At 45.9% G+C, this 12862-nt stretch overlaps 1 protein-coding gene across 4 annotated transcripts in view; it reads left to right on the plus strand.

Moving 5' to 3' along the window:
- The first annotated feature begins 6899 nt into the window (after positions 1 to 6899).
- LOC115073798 (receptor-type tyrosine-protein phosphatase V-like) overlaps positions 6900 to 12862 on the plus strand; it is an 80178-nt gene continuing 74215 nt past the window's right edge. For 2 of the 4 annotated variants that reach the window (XM_029572589.1, XM_029572593.1), the window contains exon 1: positions 6900 to 7393. The gene's annotated coding sequence lies outside the window, so the exon portion shown is untranslated. The remainder of the gene's footprint in view (positions 7394 to 12862) is intronic. The other 2 variants (XM_029572592.1, XM_029572591.1) reach the window with 1 other exon arrangement.

Here is a 12862-nt window from a genome sequence, read left to right on the forward strand (position 1 = left end):
CAGCTCCAGGAGCCCACTTCCCAAAAATGATTGGAGGTGCTAAATCCCTGAGCACGGTGAAGGAATTTGCTCAGTATTGAGGGGGCTCAAACACCCACTGTATCCGCAGAGCTGGCTTCTCTGGCAGTTGCTGCCTTGAACTGATTCAGTAATACTGGTAGGATGGACCTAGGATTTCTGCTGTATGTTCTTGCCTGGGATCCGTTGGGTCTGAGCTAAGCATGGAGGATGGTCGGTCCTTTCCTGGCCCTTCGGCTGGAATTGAGAACCTTTATGTGACCCCCTTTTTTTTTACATACGTCCGACGCTGCCGCACACTCTTCATCTTGGTACAGCTGTGGAAAACTGGACTGTGCTGTGGGGGACAGACTAGTCTGTGAGGTACAAGGGCTCACACTCGGTCACTCCCAAAGAGAGTCCATTCAATTTGTTAAGTTCTAACACAAGGGAAAAAAAGGTTTATTGAAATAAAATATGCAGTCCAGCAGTACAACAGGCAGGAAACAGTTCAGACATGCAAATTTGCAGGAAGCAGTGCATGGGCAACTCAAAGAACCTCTCCTAACTCTCTGAAGTGGGTGCCTTCTTCCCTAACCCAGAAGAATCTACTTCTCCCCATAAAGGGCAGTAACTACCTGGCTGGTGACCCAATCTCTTTTGGATCCTGGGATAAGAAACTCTGCTGAGTGTGGATGCAGATGGCACCCTTTCTGGACATCCACGCTGCCAGGTGAAAAAGAAAAGCCAACCCCTCTCCTGGAGCCACTGAGTGCCACAGCTCCCTGGGAGATGTTTCTTCCAGCAGGTTCAACCAGTGAATGACTCATGGAGTCAACATTATTAACTCTCAAGCTAATCCATCCTTTAGGGGATGGACCTTCACTGTCATTCAGTGTCCCCCCCCCCGTGAACCTGTTCATGCTGGAAGTTTCCTTCTTTTTAAAGTATAGCGAGGCCTAGTCAGACTTACATGTCTAATACGAGAGGGTTAAGGCCCTGCTATTTTGATGCACATGAGGACACGTCAGTGCTGTAAAGGCCATTGCCAAAACAGGAAGAGTAAACATCCTGGTGAAAGAAAGAAAATGCAATCTAACAATTGGAGTACCAGCTAAGCGCCAGTGGAGGGCGCCAGATCATAGTTAATGTTTACACACAGGCTAACCTTGGAAATTTCAGGAGGGAACGGGAGATGCATCTCAGGTAAAATACATCAGCAGCTGTATTTTAGAGGGGAAATAGTGGCAAAATGTTGACTTTTTTTTTTTAACCAGAAGGAAAGATTCTCCTTCAAATTTGTCAAGAGGCTTTGTCTGTGACCTTGGGAAAACCTAGCCTGGATCCGGTGGCCTAGATCTGGTCTGGCAGAATAGCACAAACTGAGTTTCCATCTCATCCAGACCAACGCAAAGAGACTGATCCAGGTTAGATTTGCCCCCACAGTATGCAAGGGAAATTTAGTTTCTATTCTTTCTTTTGTTTTGTTTTTTTCAAGGAAAAATCAGAACTACAATTTCCATGCATGCAATGGAGCAAAGCCAGGACTGGATCAATATCTTTGGGCTGACCTTGTCAAGCTGGCAGACCTAGGCGCAAATAAGATGTGCAACCAAATGATCCATGGTAGAAACAATAATTTATCAGTGTTTGCCTGACTTGAATTACATTAAACTAACTGATTGGGCCTTTTGATCAAGTTTCAGTTCATCCCCTGGTTTCCTGCTTGTTTGTAGTTGGGGTGCAAGAGACCATTCCTCTGTGCTTAGAAGAGTGGGAGGAATAGACTTTGTTTGCCTCTGCAGGTTCTTAATTAAAATAGACTATGTCCCATTTATGAATCTGAAATTCATACCCTGTCCTTATAATGCATCATTGAGCTCTAAGACTGATTTCTCATACGTTCTAAGAGGTATGGCCTCATGAGGATTGACAAGTTGGGACAGGCGAAGCTTACTTCGATGCCATTTCCGTGGTCCTCTCATTGAGCTCATCACATCAACATCTCTTAGGTCACGACGGGTCCCAGGATGATAAGGGAGTGTTGAAAACCAGAATCAACATGACAGTGAGTATGCGAGAAAGATGTGGGACAAGTTCTCACCTGCCCACTCAAAGCTTTCATCAGTGCAGGCTTTTCATATTGGTTTTTGCAGCCCTTCCACTTGTTCTAACACCTTGCTTGAGCCATTTCTTGCCTGTGATTGTGGTACATGTATATTACGCATTGAAATATTCTTCAAACAATATACAAACATTGCAGAGCTATGAACTAAAAAGAAAGGAGAACCAGGAATAATTAATCATTTATTATAATATCTACAGTGTGCTAAAAACTATGGGGGCTGCTCCATTAAAAGGATAGAGGATGGCTTGAGCTCTTAAGTTCATAAAAGTTAAATGACTTACTCAAGGTCACACTCTGGGCCTGATTTATCGAGGCTTTTTTCTGAGATTAAGACAAGCACCTTGTTTTCAGCTGAGTCCCAGAGAGAGAAAATATTTTTCCGTGAACTCGCACAGAGAGTCACTGGGCTTGAGCTTGTGTTCCTGGCCTTTTCTAGGTTCAAAGGATCCAATGTTCTAATCCTAGGTCACGTCTCATCTCCTTCTACCAGTGAGGTTGGGAGGCAAAGGGGAGAAATGGGAACCAGGATGAACAGGTTAACTGGGCTCCATTTCTGTTTCTATTTGCACTTAATATCCCACCTTCCTTACAAATTACCTACACAGCGGCTGCAATTTAAATACATTTTAAATAAATTTGTACACAATTCATAACAATCAAACTACAGAAATAAAATGCATAAAAATACTTCATAATATATCATTACAAAATAATAACAAACGCATAATTATCCGCTGAACTCAGCCCTTTATCTTTCTAGAGAATGAGCCAGCAGAGTCAGTAGTAATGTACTGCACTTAAAGAAACAACATTAGTTAATACAGCAGAAATCTAGAATCTCTTGAAAAAAGAAAAAGGTGTAGGAGTCCATTTGTTCCCTAAGGAGCTCTCCAACAGCTCGGCATACACTTGTATCGCTCAACTTAGTTACAAGCCAACCTATTCTCAACCATCTTATACTACTCCTTGTTAACGGGAATTCAGATACCGCCTCGGGGCCTTGCCCAATGCTCACCCCAAACGTTGGCCCTGTAATCATGGCACCTGAGAAACCAGAACAAGCTATGTGGTCTCACCTGGAAGCTGAATATTCCCCCAATGTGTCTGGGATGACAATGATTCTAACTACTGTGCCACACTATCAATCTGCAAGAAGTTAATCAAGGTAGGGGTGCTGGTGGAGCCCATCCCACCAGTGGCAAAGACGGTGAGAGGAGACCCATGGCCGTTGGTGAAACCCATCCTGTCAGCAATGAAGACTGCTGGTGCTGCTGGTGGAGCCCATCCCACCAGTGGCAAAGACGGTGAGAGGAGACCCATGGCCGTTGGTGAAACCCATCCTGTCAGCAATGAAGACTGCTGGTGCTGCTGGTGGAGCCCATCCCACCAGTGGCAAAGACGGTGAGAGGAGACCCATGGCCGTTGGTGAAACCCATCCTGTCAGCAATGAAGACTGCTGGTGCTGCTGGTGGAGCCCATCCCACCAGTGGCAAAGACGGTGAGAGGAGACCCATGGCCGTTGGTGAACCCATCCTGTCAGCAATGAAGACTGCTGGTGCTGCTGGTGGAGCCCATCCCACCAGTGGCAAAGACGGTGAGAGGAGACCCATGGCCGTTGGTGAAACCCATCCTGTCAGCAATGAAGACTGCTGGTGCTGCTGGTGAAGCCCATTTCACCATTGACAGAAGACTGCAGGAGAAAGCCGTAGGCTGCTGGTAGATTCATCCCACCAGCAGCCGAAGATTTCAGGAGACCCCCCTTTCCCAACACTGGGGCCATTGGTGAAGCCCATCCTGCCTGCAGTAAAGACTGCACAAGAAGGACCAGGCCTGCTGGCAGTAGGAGGAGCATTGTGCTGGAGCTGCCACAGGTAGTTAAATCTATAGCTGGGAGGGTCACATGAGGCTGAAGATTCATCTAGGGTGCCTAATACCCTTACAGTGGACCTGGGTGGAGGCCAACAGTAACGGGATTTAAACATGCTGCAGACAGATAAAGAGGGCAGTGGTAGGAAGAGGGTTGAAAGGATGGATGAAAGACATGAACAGGGAGGAAGGTTGCGGGTGTTGGTTTAAGTAAGGGAATTTCTTGGTTTATCTATGGACAGTTTTAGAGAACCAGAAAGGAAGAGAGCTGCACAGACCAGGTGGTCTAATTGGTCCTCCTCCACTATCAACTATGTTGTTATGAATAGATGGATAGACAGACAGATGGATGGATGAATAAATGGCTACACGGCCAGATAGATTGATCCCATGATAACGTGGTTCTCTGAGCGTCCAGGTCCAGGGTAAAACACTGCGATTAGGATGTTCGATTCAACGTTTAATGAGCTTGGTTTATTTTAGGAGCTAGCCTTTTGTCTCCATGATGGTGCTCACCGGCTTGTCTCTCTGTCAATAACATCCGTCCATCTGTGTTCCATCCTTAATCTCCCACGATTCTGCTCCTCCACATTAGTACTTGTGAGAATAATTAAAATGTTTTATTTCATGTCTGCAATCCCTCTCCCCCTTCCCAGGAAGGTAGGAGAGCAAAATCCAGTTAAAAGGTGTCCATTCCATCCTTTCTCCATTTCCAGAGCTATTGGCTTAGCTCCAGCTTTGCTAACTGGAATGAAGATGCTAACCTTGATTCTTCTTTCATCCTTTTTGCTGGGTTTCTTTTCCCTTCTCTTGTTCTTCTTCAGGACAAGAATCATCCCCTCCCCCCTCCCCTGCAGTTTTCAAATCTCCTTTTGCAGGATAAAATATGAGCTTTGCTGTGTCGGTTCCTGTGCAACTCACATGTTACTCAGATTACTGAGGAAAACCCGTCACTGTGAGCTATCTCTAAACCACTCGCTGCAGCTCTCTGTTCCTTTCTCTGTAGGCTAAATGGGCTGCAGAGAGCACACGCTAAAACCAGAAAACCTGTTCTGTAAACCTGCCGGTACATGGAGAACAGGAAAGGGATGTTCCACAGAAAGACACAGTTTCATTTTCCTTCTGACTTACTCGGTTTATAGTTCCCGAAAGCTAGTCAAGAAATGTATTGTAAGTCCAATAAAAAGGCATCACTTTCTATATCTTTTTTGTTGACCTTTGTTTTCTTACATTCAATTAGACTAATATGGCAGTCAGGTTAGTGTATCCAAGATAGTGCATACTCAGTCGTATGTCAAAGTGAATGAACAAACTCATCGAGACAGAAACGAAACTGAACAGCCCATACAGTAAGAATAATACAGTAAATGAGAGGGGCCCATCTAATCTGCCCAGTTGAGATTCGTTCCCTTTGGGTCAATAAATTCCCATACACAACCCAACACTCACCTCCTCCTCCCCCTTTTACTGGACTGCTGAAGCCTTTACCCTCCTCTGCCTGTCCCATCTGGTTCAAGCACATCTCCTTTCTTGTTCACCGTAAGATGATCCTACAGGACTTAGGATCAAAAATCCATCAGGGACAACACACAACTCTGACTATGCAGGACAAACCCTGCAAAGGCACTCAGAGGCAGAGAAATGAACTGATACCCTACCTCGACCTGCTCATTTTGTTGTGACCTGATGAACGGAGCACAGCTCCCAAAAGCCAAGAAATGGACCATGTTAGTCCGATAAAAAAGTAACACTTTTATAATTTTTTGTTGACCTTTCTTCCTGCACTCCTTTAATTACAAAGCAAAAAGATGGAGCCCCTGCAGTCAATCAGCTGTGAGGTCCAGGTTGGCTCAGATTGTGGAAATCTGTACCAACTTTGTAGAACTGACAGCTGGAAGAAAAATCTAATAAATAAAAATATTATTAGTTCTTTCACCAAAGAAAAGAACTATCTATCCTGATCTTCTCGAGTCAATTCAAGCTGATGTTATTCAAGATTTTTTATAAAAAGACCTTCATATATGGCATCATCGTAAATGTGCCTCATATAAAAACATAATTTTTTTAACTCTGCCATTGTGTATAATCATGGGTCATTGTGAATTTTGTTATTATTTTCAATAATTATTTTTGCAATTGCACAGAAAATGCACAATGACCCATGATTATACACAACCGCAGAGTTAAAAAATTGTTTTATATGTAGCGCATTTATGATGATGCCATATATGAAGGTCTTTTTATAAAAAATCTTGAATAACATCAGCTTGAATTGACTCGAGAAGATCAGGATAGATAGTTCTTTTCTTTAGTGTGTGCACCAACTATCACCTGGACTTTAAAACAAAACCCATGTCGACACACTGGTTGTGCGTAGTTAATTCTTTGACACTTTGGCCTCATCTATAAGCCACAAGTCCAGTTTCTGCTTGATCTTGATAGACGTTGATGTCAGCTCAGAATATTTAAGTCTTGCTGCAGACTTTTATCTGAAGATTGTATCTGCTTTAGCCGAAAGCTACTACCACTTGATCTGTCACTTAAATAGCTTGTGGACTGAGTTTATGACCTGCTGAGCATCGTTAACAATGCGGGATTGGACCCCAATGCAATACAAAGCACCGACGAGAAGGTCCTGGCGCCATAAATCGGGGCCCAGGGGCATGCAAGGGCTGAGGCGCCAGAACTTTCCAGCATCTGCGGGTAATGGACCCCAGACTCCAGCAGAATCAGTCACTCTCCAGCGAAATCCCTTCCAATCTCCAAACCAGCCCCGAAAGCACTTGGGTGTCTGTTGCAGAGAGAGAGGCTGGGAGCACGAAGAGCAAAAAAAAAAGACGTAGATGAAAGGAAGGACAGCAGGTTCGGTTTATGTAAGAGCCTGCAGGAACCGCAGATCCATAAAAGTGATGGGGTGACACCAGGACATGGAGCCACCCGGTCACCTTTCTTTCAGCAGGGTGCCATGCATGGCACCTCCGGGGGCACACCCAGGCTCCGATTGGTCCGTGGCATTCACGATTTCAGGTGCTGATCCAATCGGCACTTTCCGAATCTGGCCGCGCTGGCTAGCGGAAGTCGAAGTTCAGGTGCGCACCGCCGATCTCGCCCAGCATAAACCGGGTACAGCTCCGAGCCGCGCCTCGGTCCCTGCCCAGCCGCCGACCCCTCCCGGTTGTTGCTCTGCCGTCTCGGATCCACCCGTGCTGGCAGCAGCCCCGGATCCTGCTCGCTCCCCCTCCCAGCAGCTGCAATGAGGGGAGGCGACGACAGTGGAGGGGACGAGTTCAGGCACCTCCCGCGGCCGCCACGGGGGCTGGCAGCGCGAGCCTCCGTGCTGCTTGGGTGAGACGCTCGCGGTTATCCGCGCCCCGGGAGAGAGCAGAGGGACAGCCGGGAAAGGTAAAGCATGCTGCCACTTTAGTTTATATCGTGCACACTGCGTTCCGGTTGTAGACCCAGCGATAGCCATACCGAGCCACTGTTACTGCCACCCCTTCCTCCGCTCCAATTTCTTTTATTCCCTGCCTCGGGACATCCCCCCCCACCGGAACCTCTGATGCTGCCCTGACCCATGACCTCCACTTTTTCTATTGCTTCCTCCCCCCCATTATATTTCTCCAGCACTCTCCCACCCCACGGAACCTCAGAGCTCCATGCTGGTGGGAAACCACAGATCTTTGGCCCTGCGGGGACTGGGACTCCACGGGAGAGAAAGTTGGTCTTTCTGGCCTTGTGGGCCACCAGAAGCCACAGGAGCCGGCGTGTCTTTGTCCGTACATGCCGCCCCGAGAAATTTGCCACCTTAGCTTCATGCTAGCATTGCCGGAGCAGAAATCCAGGCCTGGGTGCAGTGCACTACCATACAGACACATACAGCAGGGAGTGCATGTCAGGGGTGCCCCACTCTGATCCTTGAGGTAAAAGAACGGGCCTGGCTTTCAGGATATCCACAAGGAATATGTATCACATATGTTTGCATAGGTTTGGTCCATGCAAATAAAACCCTAGGACCTTGCAGTGTATTTTGGTCAGAGTTTATTCCTCCAGTGCAATAATGTTTGATGAGTGTGCCAGGGAGAAGCCCTTGCTTCATTTCTGTGTGTGTTGCTTTGTTTTGTCACTTTGGGTTAGAAACAACTTGAAATCAAACAATGGATATTGATGGTGGTGTTTTAAATGTCTGTATATCCCTAGTATCTTTGTGTTGGGAGGATGGGAGACAAGGAAGCCAGAAGCTCTGCTCTTTGGATGGGACACAGTGGCTCCTGGGTACCTGTGAAAGAAAACAGGCGCCTTCAGCCTAAAGAGACCAAGCCAGTCCTGGTTTTGCCCCATTGCATGCAGGGAGTTGTAGTTTCAATTGTCTTAAGAGAATTAGGAACTGGAAAAGCCTGTTCAGGATGACCTGGGTGAGGTGACTGCCCTATTCAAGAGCCATTGATATAGTGGCTACATGCCGTGAATCCCAAAACCAGCGCTCGGAGGAGCAGTAATGGGGTCTGAGGTTTCTTTGATAATTATGTATTTATGAGCTAGAGGAGGCTGTAACTAGGCTGATTCAGGTATCTGGTAACCCCCAGGGACTGTGCTTAGTCACGGCCAAGACCTGCCTCTTCTGTACAGATGGGCAAATTCACAGGGCAGGAAGGCACAGTAAGAGTTCATTCCGAATTTGAAACGCATTCTGAAGGAGGCAGGATTCAGGCCCTGTCTGTAGTGTGAATCCAGTTTTCAAATGCAGTGTTTGGAGAATGCACAAGGTGGGGGGGGATCTGCTAAATACCAATTCAGTATGTTTGGAGTTTGAATATCAAAACCTGGGGGGGAGTAGTTAAAGGGGGTTAAATAAAGTGAAGCTCTATACAGTGTATTTTTAAAAATTCTTCCTGGCTAGTATATGGTTAAAAGTCTATTGCCAACCCTGAATGAAACCTCCAGGTCTATGAACACTGCAGCACTGTTTTCTTGGCTAGCCCCCGAGTTTTGTGTATTTGGACAAAACAGACTTTTTATTTTCCCTCTTACATGTCTGCCAGGGTGAAACCTTCCAGGTCCTCATAGGGGGACCTCTGAATGCTGAGCTGACTGGATCACAGCTGTACATCTCGAACAACCAGAGAAGCCACCATTGAAAGGGGGGAGGGGGAGACTGGGGTTCAGGGCTCTAGAAGCTGGATTGCCCTGGGGGAAAAAGAAACAGAATTACTGTAGGGATTCTAGAAAGCTTACACACTGAAGGGGCAGCCGCAAAGATGCAGCATCCTAATGGTGTCATCCCCATAGGTGTATGAAGACAGAGCAGCCCAGGGGCCGGGCCCCTGGTGACATGACACGTCCTGCTGCTCATGCTCACTGTGATCTCCCCTTTGCCCTCAAGCAGCTACTTACACTCAGGCCAATACAGAACGGTGCGCTCAGCCGAGAGTACCATTAGCCCGTTTGGACGTGAGTTTTTGATGCGCTATTATTACCCCTTATACAGTAAGGGGTAGTAATAGCGCGTGGAAAACGTGTGGCCAATCCCCCCCCCCCCCCCCCCCCCCCCCGAAACTAATAGCGCTCATCACATGCGAATGCATGCAAATGCATGTTGATGAGCCCATTAGGTAGTCACCCGCAATACAGAAAGCAAAATGTGCGGCCAAGCCGCACATTTTACTCTCAGAAATTAACTCCTGCCAAAGGCAGGAGTTAATTTCAGACAGCACCGGGCAAGCGTACAAAAAAGCAGAAAAAACTGCTTTTCTGTACACCCGCCGACTTAAGATCATAGTGATATTAAGTCGGAGGCCCCCCCCCCCCCCAAAAAAAATCTGCCCGCGGGTTGAAAAATGGATGTTTAATTTTGCCAGCGTCCGTGTTCCAAACTCGTGGCTGTCAGTATGTTCGACAACCAACGCTGGTAAAATTAAGCATCGGCTGTCAGACCAGCTGACAGCCGCCACCTCCTTATTAGCGCGGGCCCTAATTTAAATAATGAATCGCGTGCGCAGGAGTGGTGCCTGGGCGCGCGTTGGGAGAGCGGGTGCTTGCCTCAGAGCATGGGCCTGACTGTGAGCTCTGTGGGTCAAGTACTTGTAGCTGTAGCTCACTTAGGGCACCATATAATTGCCAAAATAAAATGTGTGTGTGTGTGTGTGAATATATATATATATATAGAGAGAGAGAGAGATGTTTTCTATTAGTTGGTGAGATCTAGAAATGCACTAGAAATAGTGCTCAAAACCCCTGAGGTGAGGGATTAGCCAAATCCTATCCTTGAAACTTCTCCCCTTGCAATGCCACCCCTGAGTGAGTGAAAATTAACTGAGATTTTGGAAGTTAGTACTTGGATAGGAGACTACCAGGGTGGATCAGGTGTTGTGGGCTGCAGGAGGTGCCGGCCGATGGCTTGTGGTATTTTGCCAGTAAGTCATGGTCATGCAGTGGACTGTGATTGGTAAAATCTGTTAAATAAAAACCATCAGCGCAACCACCTTAGAGACAATGCTGAGCGGCAGAGAGCAGATGAGGTGCCCTGGAATGTGCCATGCCTTGGTTTAATCAGGACTTCGCATCAATATTTAGGTAAATCACAAATTAATTTATATAGAGAGAGGATTTTGATCACAATCTGATTGTTGGCTTAAGGTTAAAATGCTGTTGCCATTTTGTTGTGAGCCTTCTCAAACTAGCAAAACGATTTACTTTGGCAAAAACGTCAGGCCAAAAATTAGTTTTATTCAGCATATTTTCTGTTCAATGTTTTGTTTTGTTTTTGTCTTATGGCCCCTACTTGCCTTTTCAGGGATCTCCTGAAAAGGAGTGAGCTTGGCTGTGGATGCTGTGTGTTGTGCATGTGGGATATGGCAAGGTGATATTGGTGGGGGGGTCTCGCTGTGTATCCTTTACTCTTGGAACCTCTGTTTAACCCATAGTGGGGGGAGGGGCAGCGCAGAGTGTTGGGTTAAGTATGGGAACTTGTATGTCAACTACCCAGGATGGTAGGAAACCACAGAAGACAAGAAAAACTGTCATGGATAAACAGTGACATTCTATTTAATAATAATAATAATAATAATAACTATTTTTATATCACACATTGAACCCAAGGCATGTTACTACATCACAGTTATACAAATTGTTCTTAAAAACTGCTGTATATTAAAATAAAACTATCTGTCCCCTTCCATTCAGTTATTAAAACTGTAAACAATAGTTATACGCCCTCCTCGCTTAACATAACCATTATATGCAGTAGAATAATAAAACCATATAAATACATACATTCCCTCCTTTGAATCCTACGTATGGTCAAGCTGCTGTGGCTAACAGCTGGGATGTACCTTCAGCAGAGTGGATAGGAATCAGTGCGCAGGCTGGGTGGGCCCATTGGGATTTATCTGCCATCATCTACTGTTTTACTATAGTAATGTGAAAGCCCTTTATTCCTGGAGAGTCCCCCGGGCAATGGACGGTTTTATTGCTATGGAACCAAGCTTATTGGGGGATGAATCTTTTTTTTATTCTTGGGATTCCGTGGGATCTATTGGAAGATGAAGCTTCTGGCACACGGTGATTCCACTTACCTGCCCGGAAGACGAAAACTTCCCTTCTAAAAACTTTTGGGAAGCATTAATGCCAGGCTGAAGTCTCTCTAAGTTGCTGGGAGGGCTTCCTCTCGCCCATTCCCAGGACAGGAGCATATCCCTTGGCTTATCCCTTCTCATGTCGAATGCCTTAGATTTATTTTTTTTTTTTTAAAGAAATGAATGTGAGCCATATCTGTTCCAGAGCCAGTTTGGGTGGGGCAGTAACTGTAGTGGAAGCTTGGCAGGCTGCTGCCAGCCTCCTTTTGCTGAAGCCCAGATTGAAGACCAGAGTTGGGGTGGGGGGGTAGGGAAGGAAGTAAGGAGAACAAGTAAAACAGGAAATCAGATCTAGGAAACTCCACAGGATGGCAAAGGGCGCCTTTTGACAGCCAGACAGACATGTCAGGAAAGGTTCTCTGATGCCTTGACTTTGCTAGAAAAGATGATTTTTACAGAGCACCTTCCGTACAGGTGCATCCTACAGCAGGTTGTGCCTGGGGAAAAGCAGAGAGTGGAACCTCTGGGGTAGAATGGAGGAAGTCCTTATAAATTCGTCTACATCCCGTCTCAAATGGAGGATTAGGGCAAGAAAAGGGAGTTAGAGCAGGGGAGAGCAACCTACTTGCGCAGAATCACATAGGGATTCTGCGTGACGGTGCAGTTTGAACAAGAGGTCACCATGGAAGAGGGCTCTGGGCGTGAATTAACGGTCAGAGCTTTCTGTGCAATGCCTGCGCCCCTCCGGCAACACAAGCAAATGGGGAGCTGTTGGGCCTCCCTTTTTCTTCTTTTCCTTTGCATTGTAACCCTTTGGGGCTGGGACTGTCCCAGGATATTTATTTAGTTAGGCGTTTTATATATACTGTCGTTCCAAAAGAAGATCACAACGGTTTGCAATGTCCGCATTCATATTCATGGTCAACGATCATATACTGTGCGTCAACATTCACCTTCTAGTTCATCACCATAGCGTATACATATTCTAGCTCACGATGATAAATATTCTAGGATATCTCACTAGCTACTGTATAATCTTATTTTGTTTTATTTTATTTTGTTTTACTGTATCTCCCACCTGAGTTCATTGTAAACCGGCATGATGTGCTTCACGAATGTCGGTAAATAAAAGTTAAATAAATAAATAAATAAATAAAATAATCTAATCATATTCATACATTTTCTTGGGCGACCTAACAGTAAATACAAGTTCCAATCCTACTAACAATGCACTTCACATCATTTGTTACTTATTGCTCACTCCACTATCATTATCTCTGGTACTGATGTAGCAGTTATC

The sequence above is a fragment of the Rhinatrema bivittatum genome, chromosome 12, assembly GCF_901001135.1.
Source record: "Rhinatrema bivittatum chromosome 12, aRhiBiv1.1, whole genome shotgun sequence".
Classification (NCBI taxonomy): domain Eukaryota; kingdom Metazoa; phylum Chordata; class Amphibia; order Gymnophiona; family Rhinatrematidae; genus Rhinatrema; species Rhinatrema bivittatum.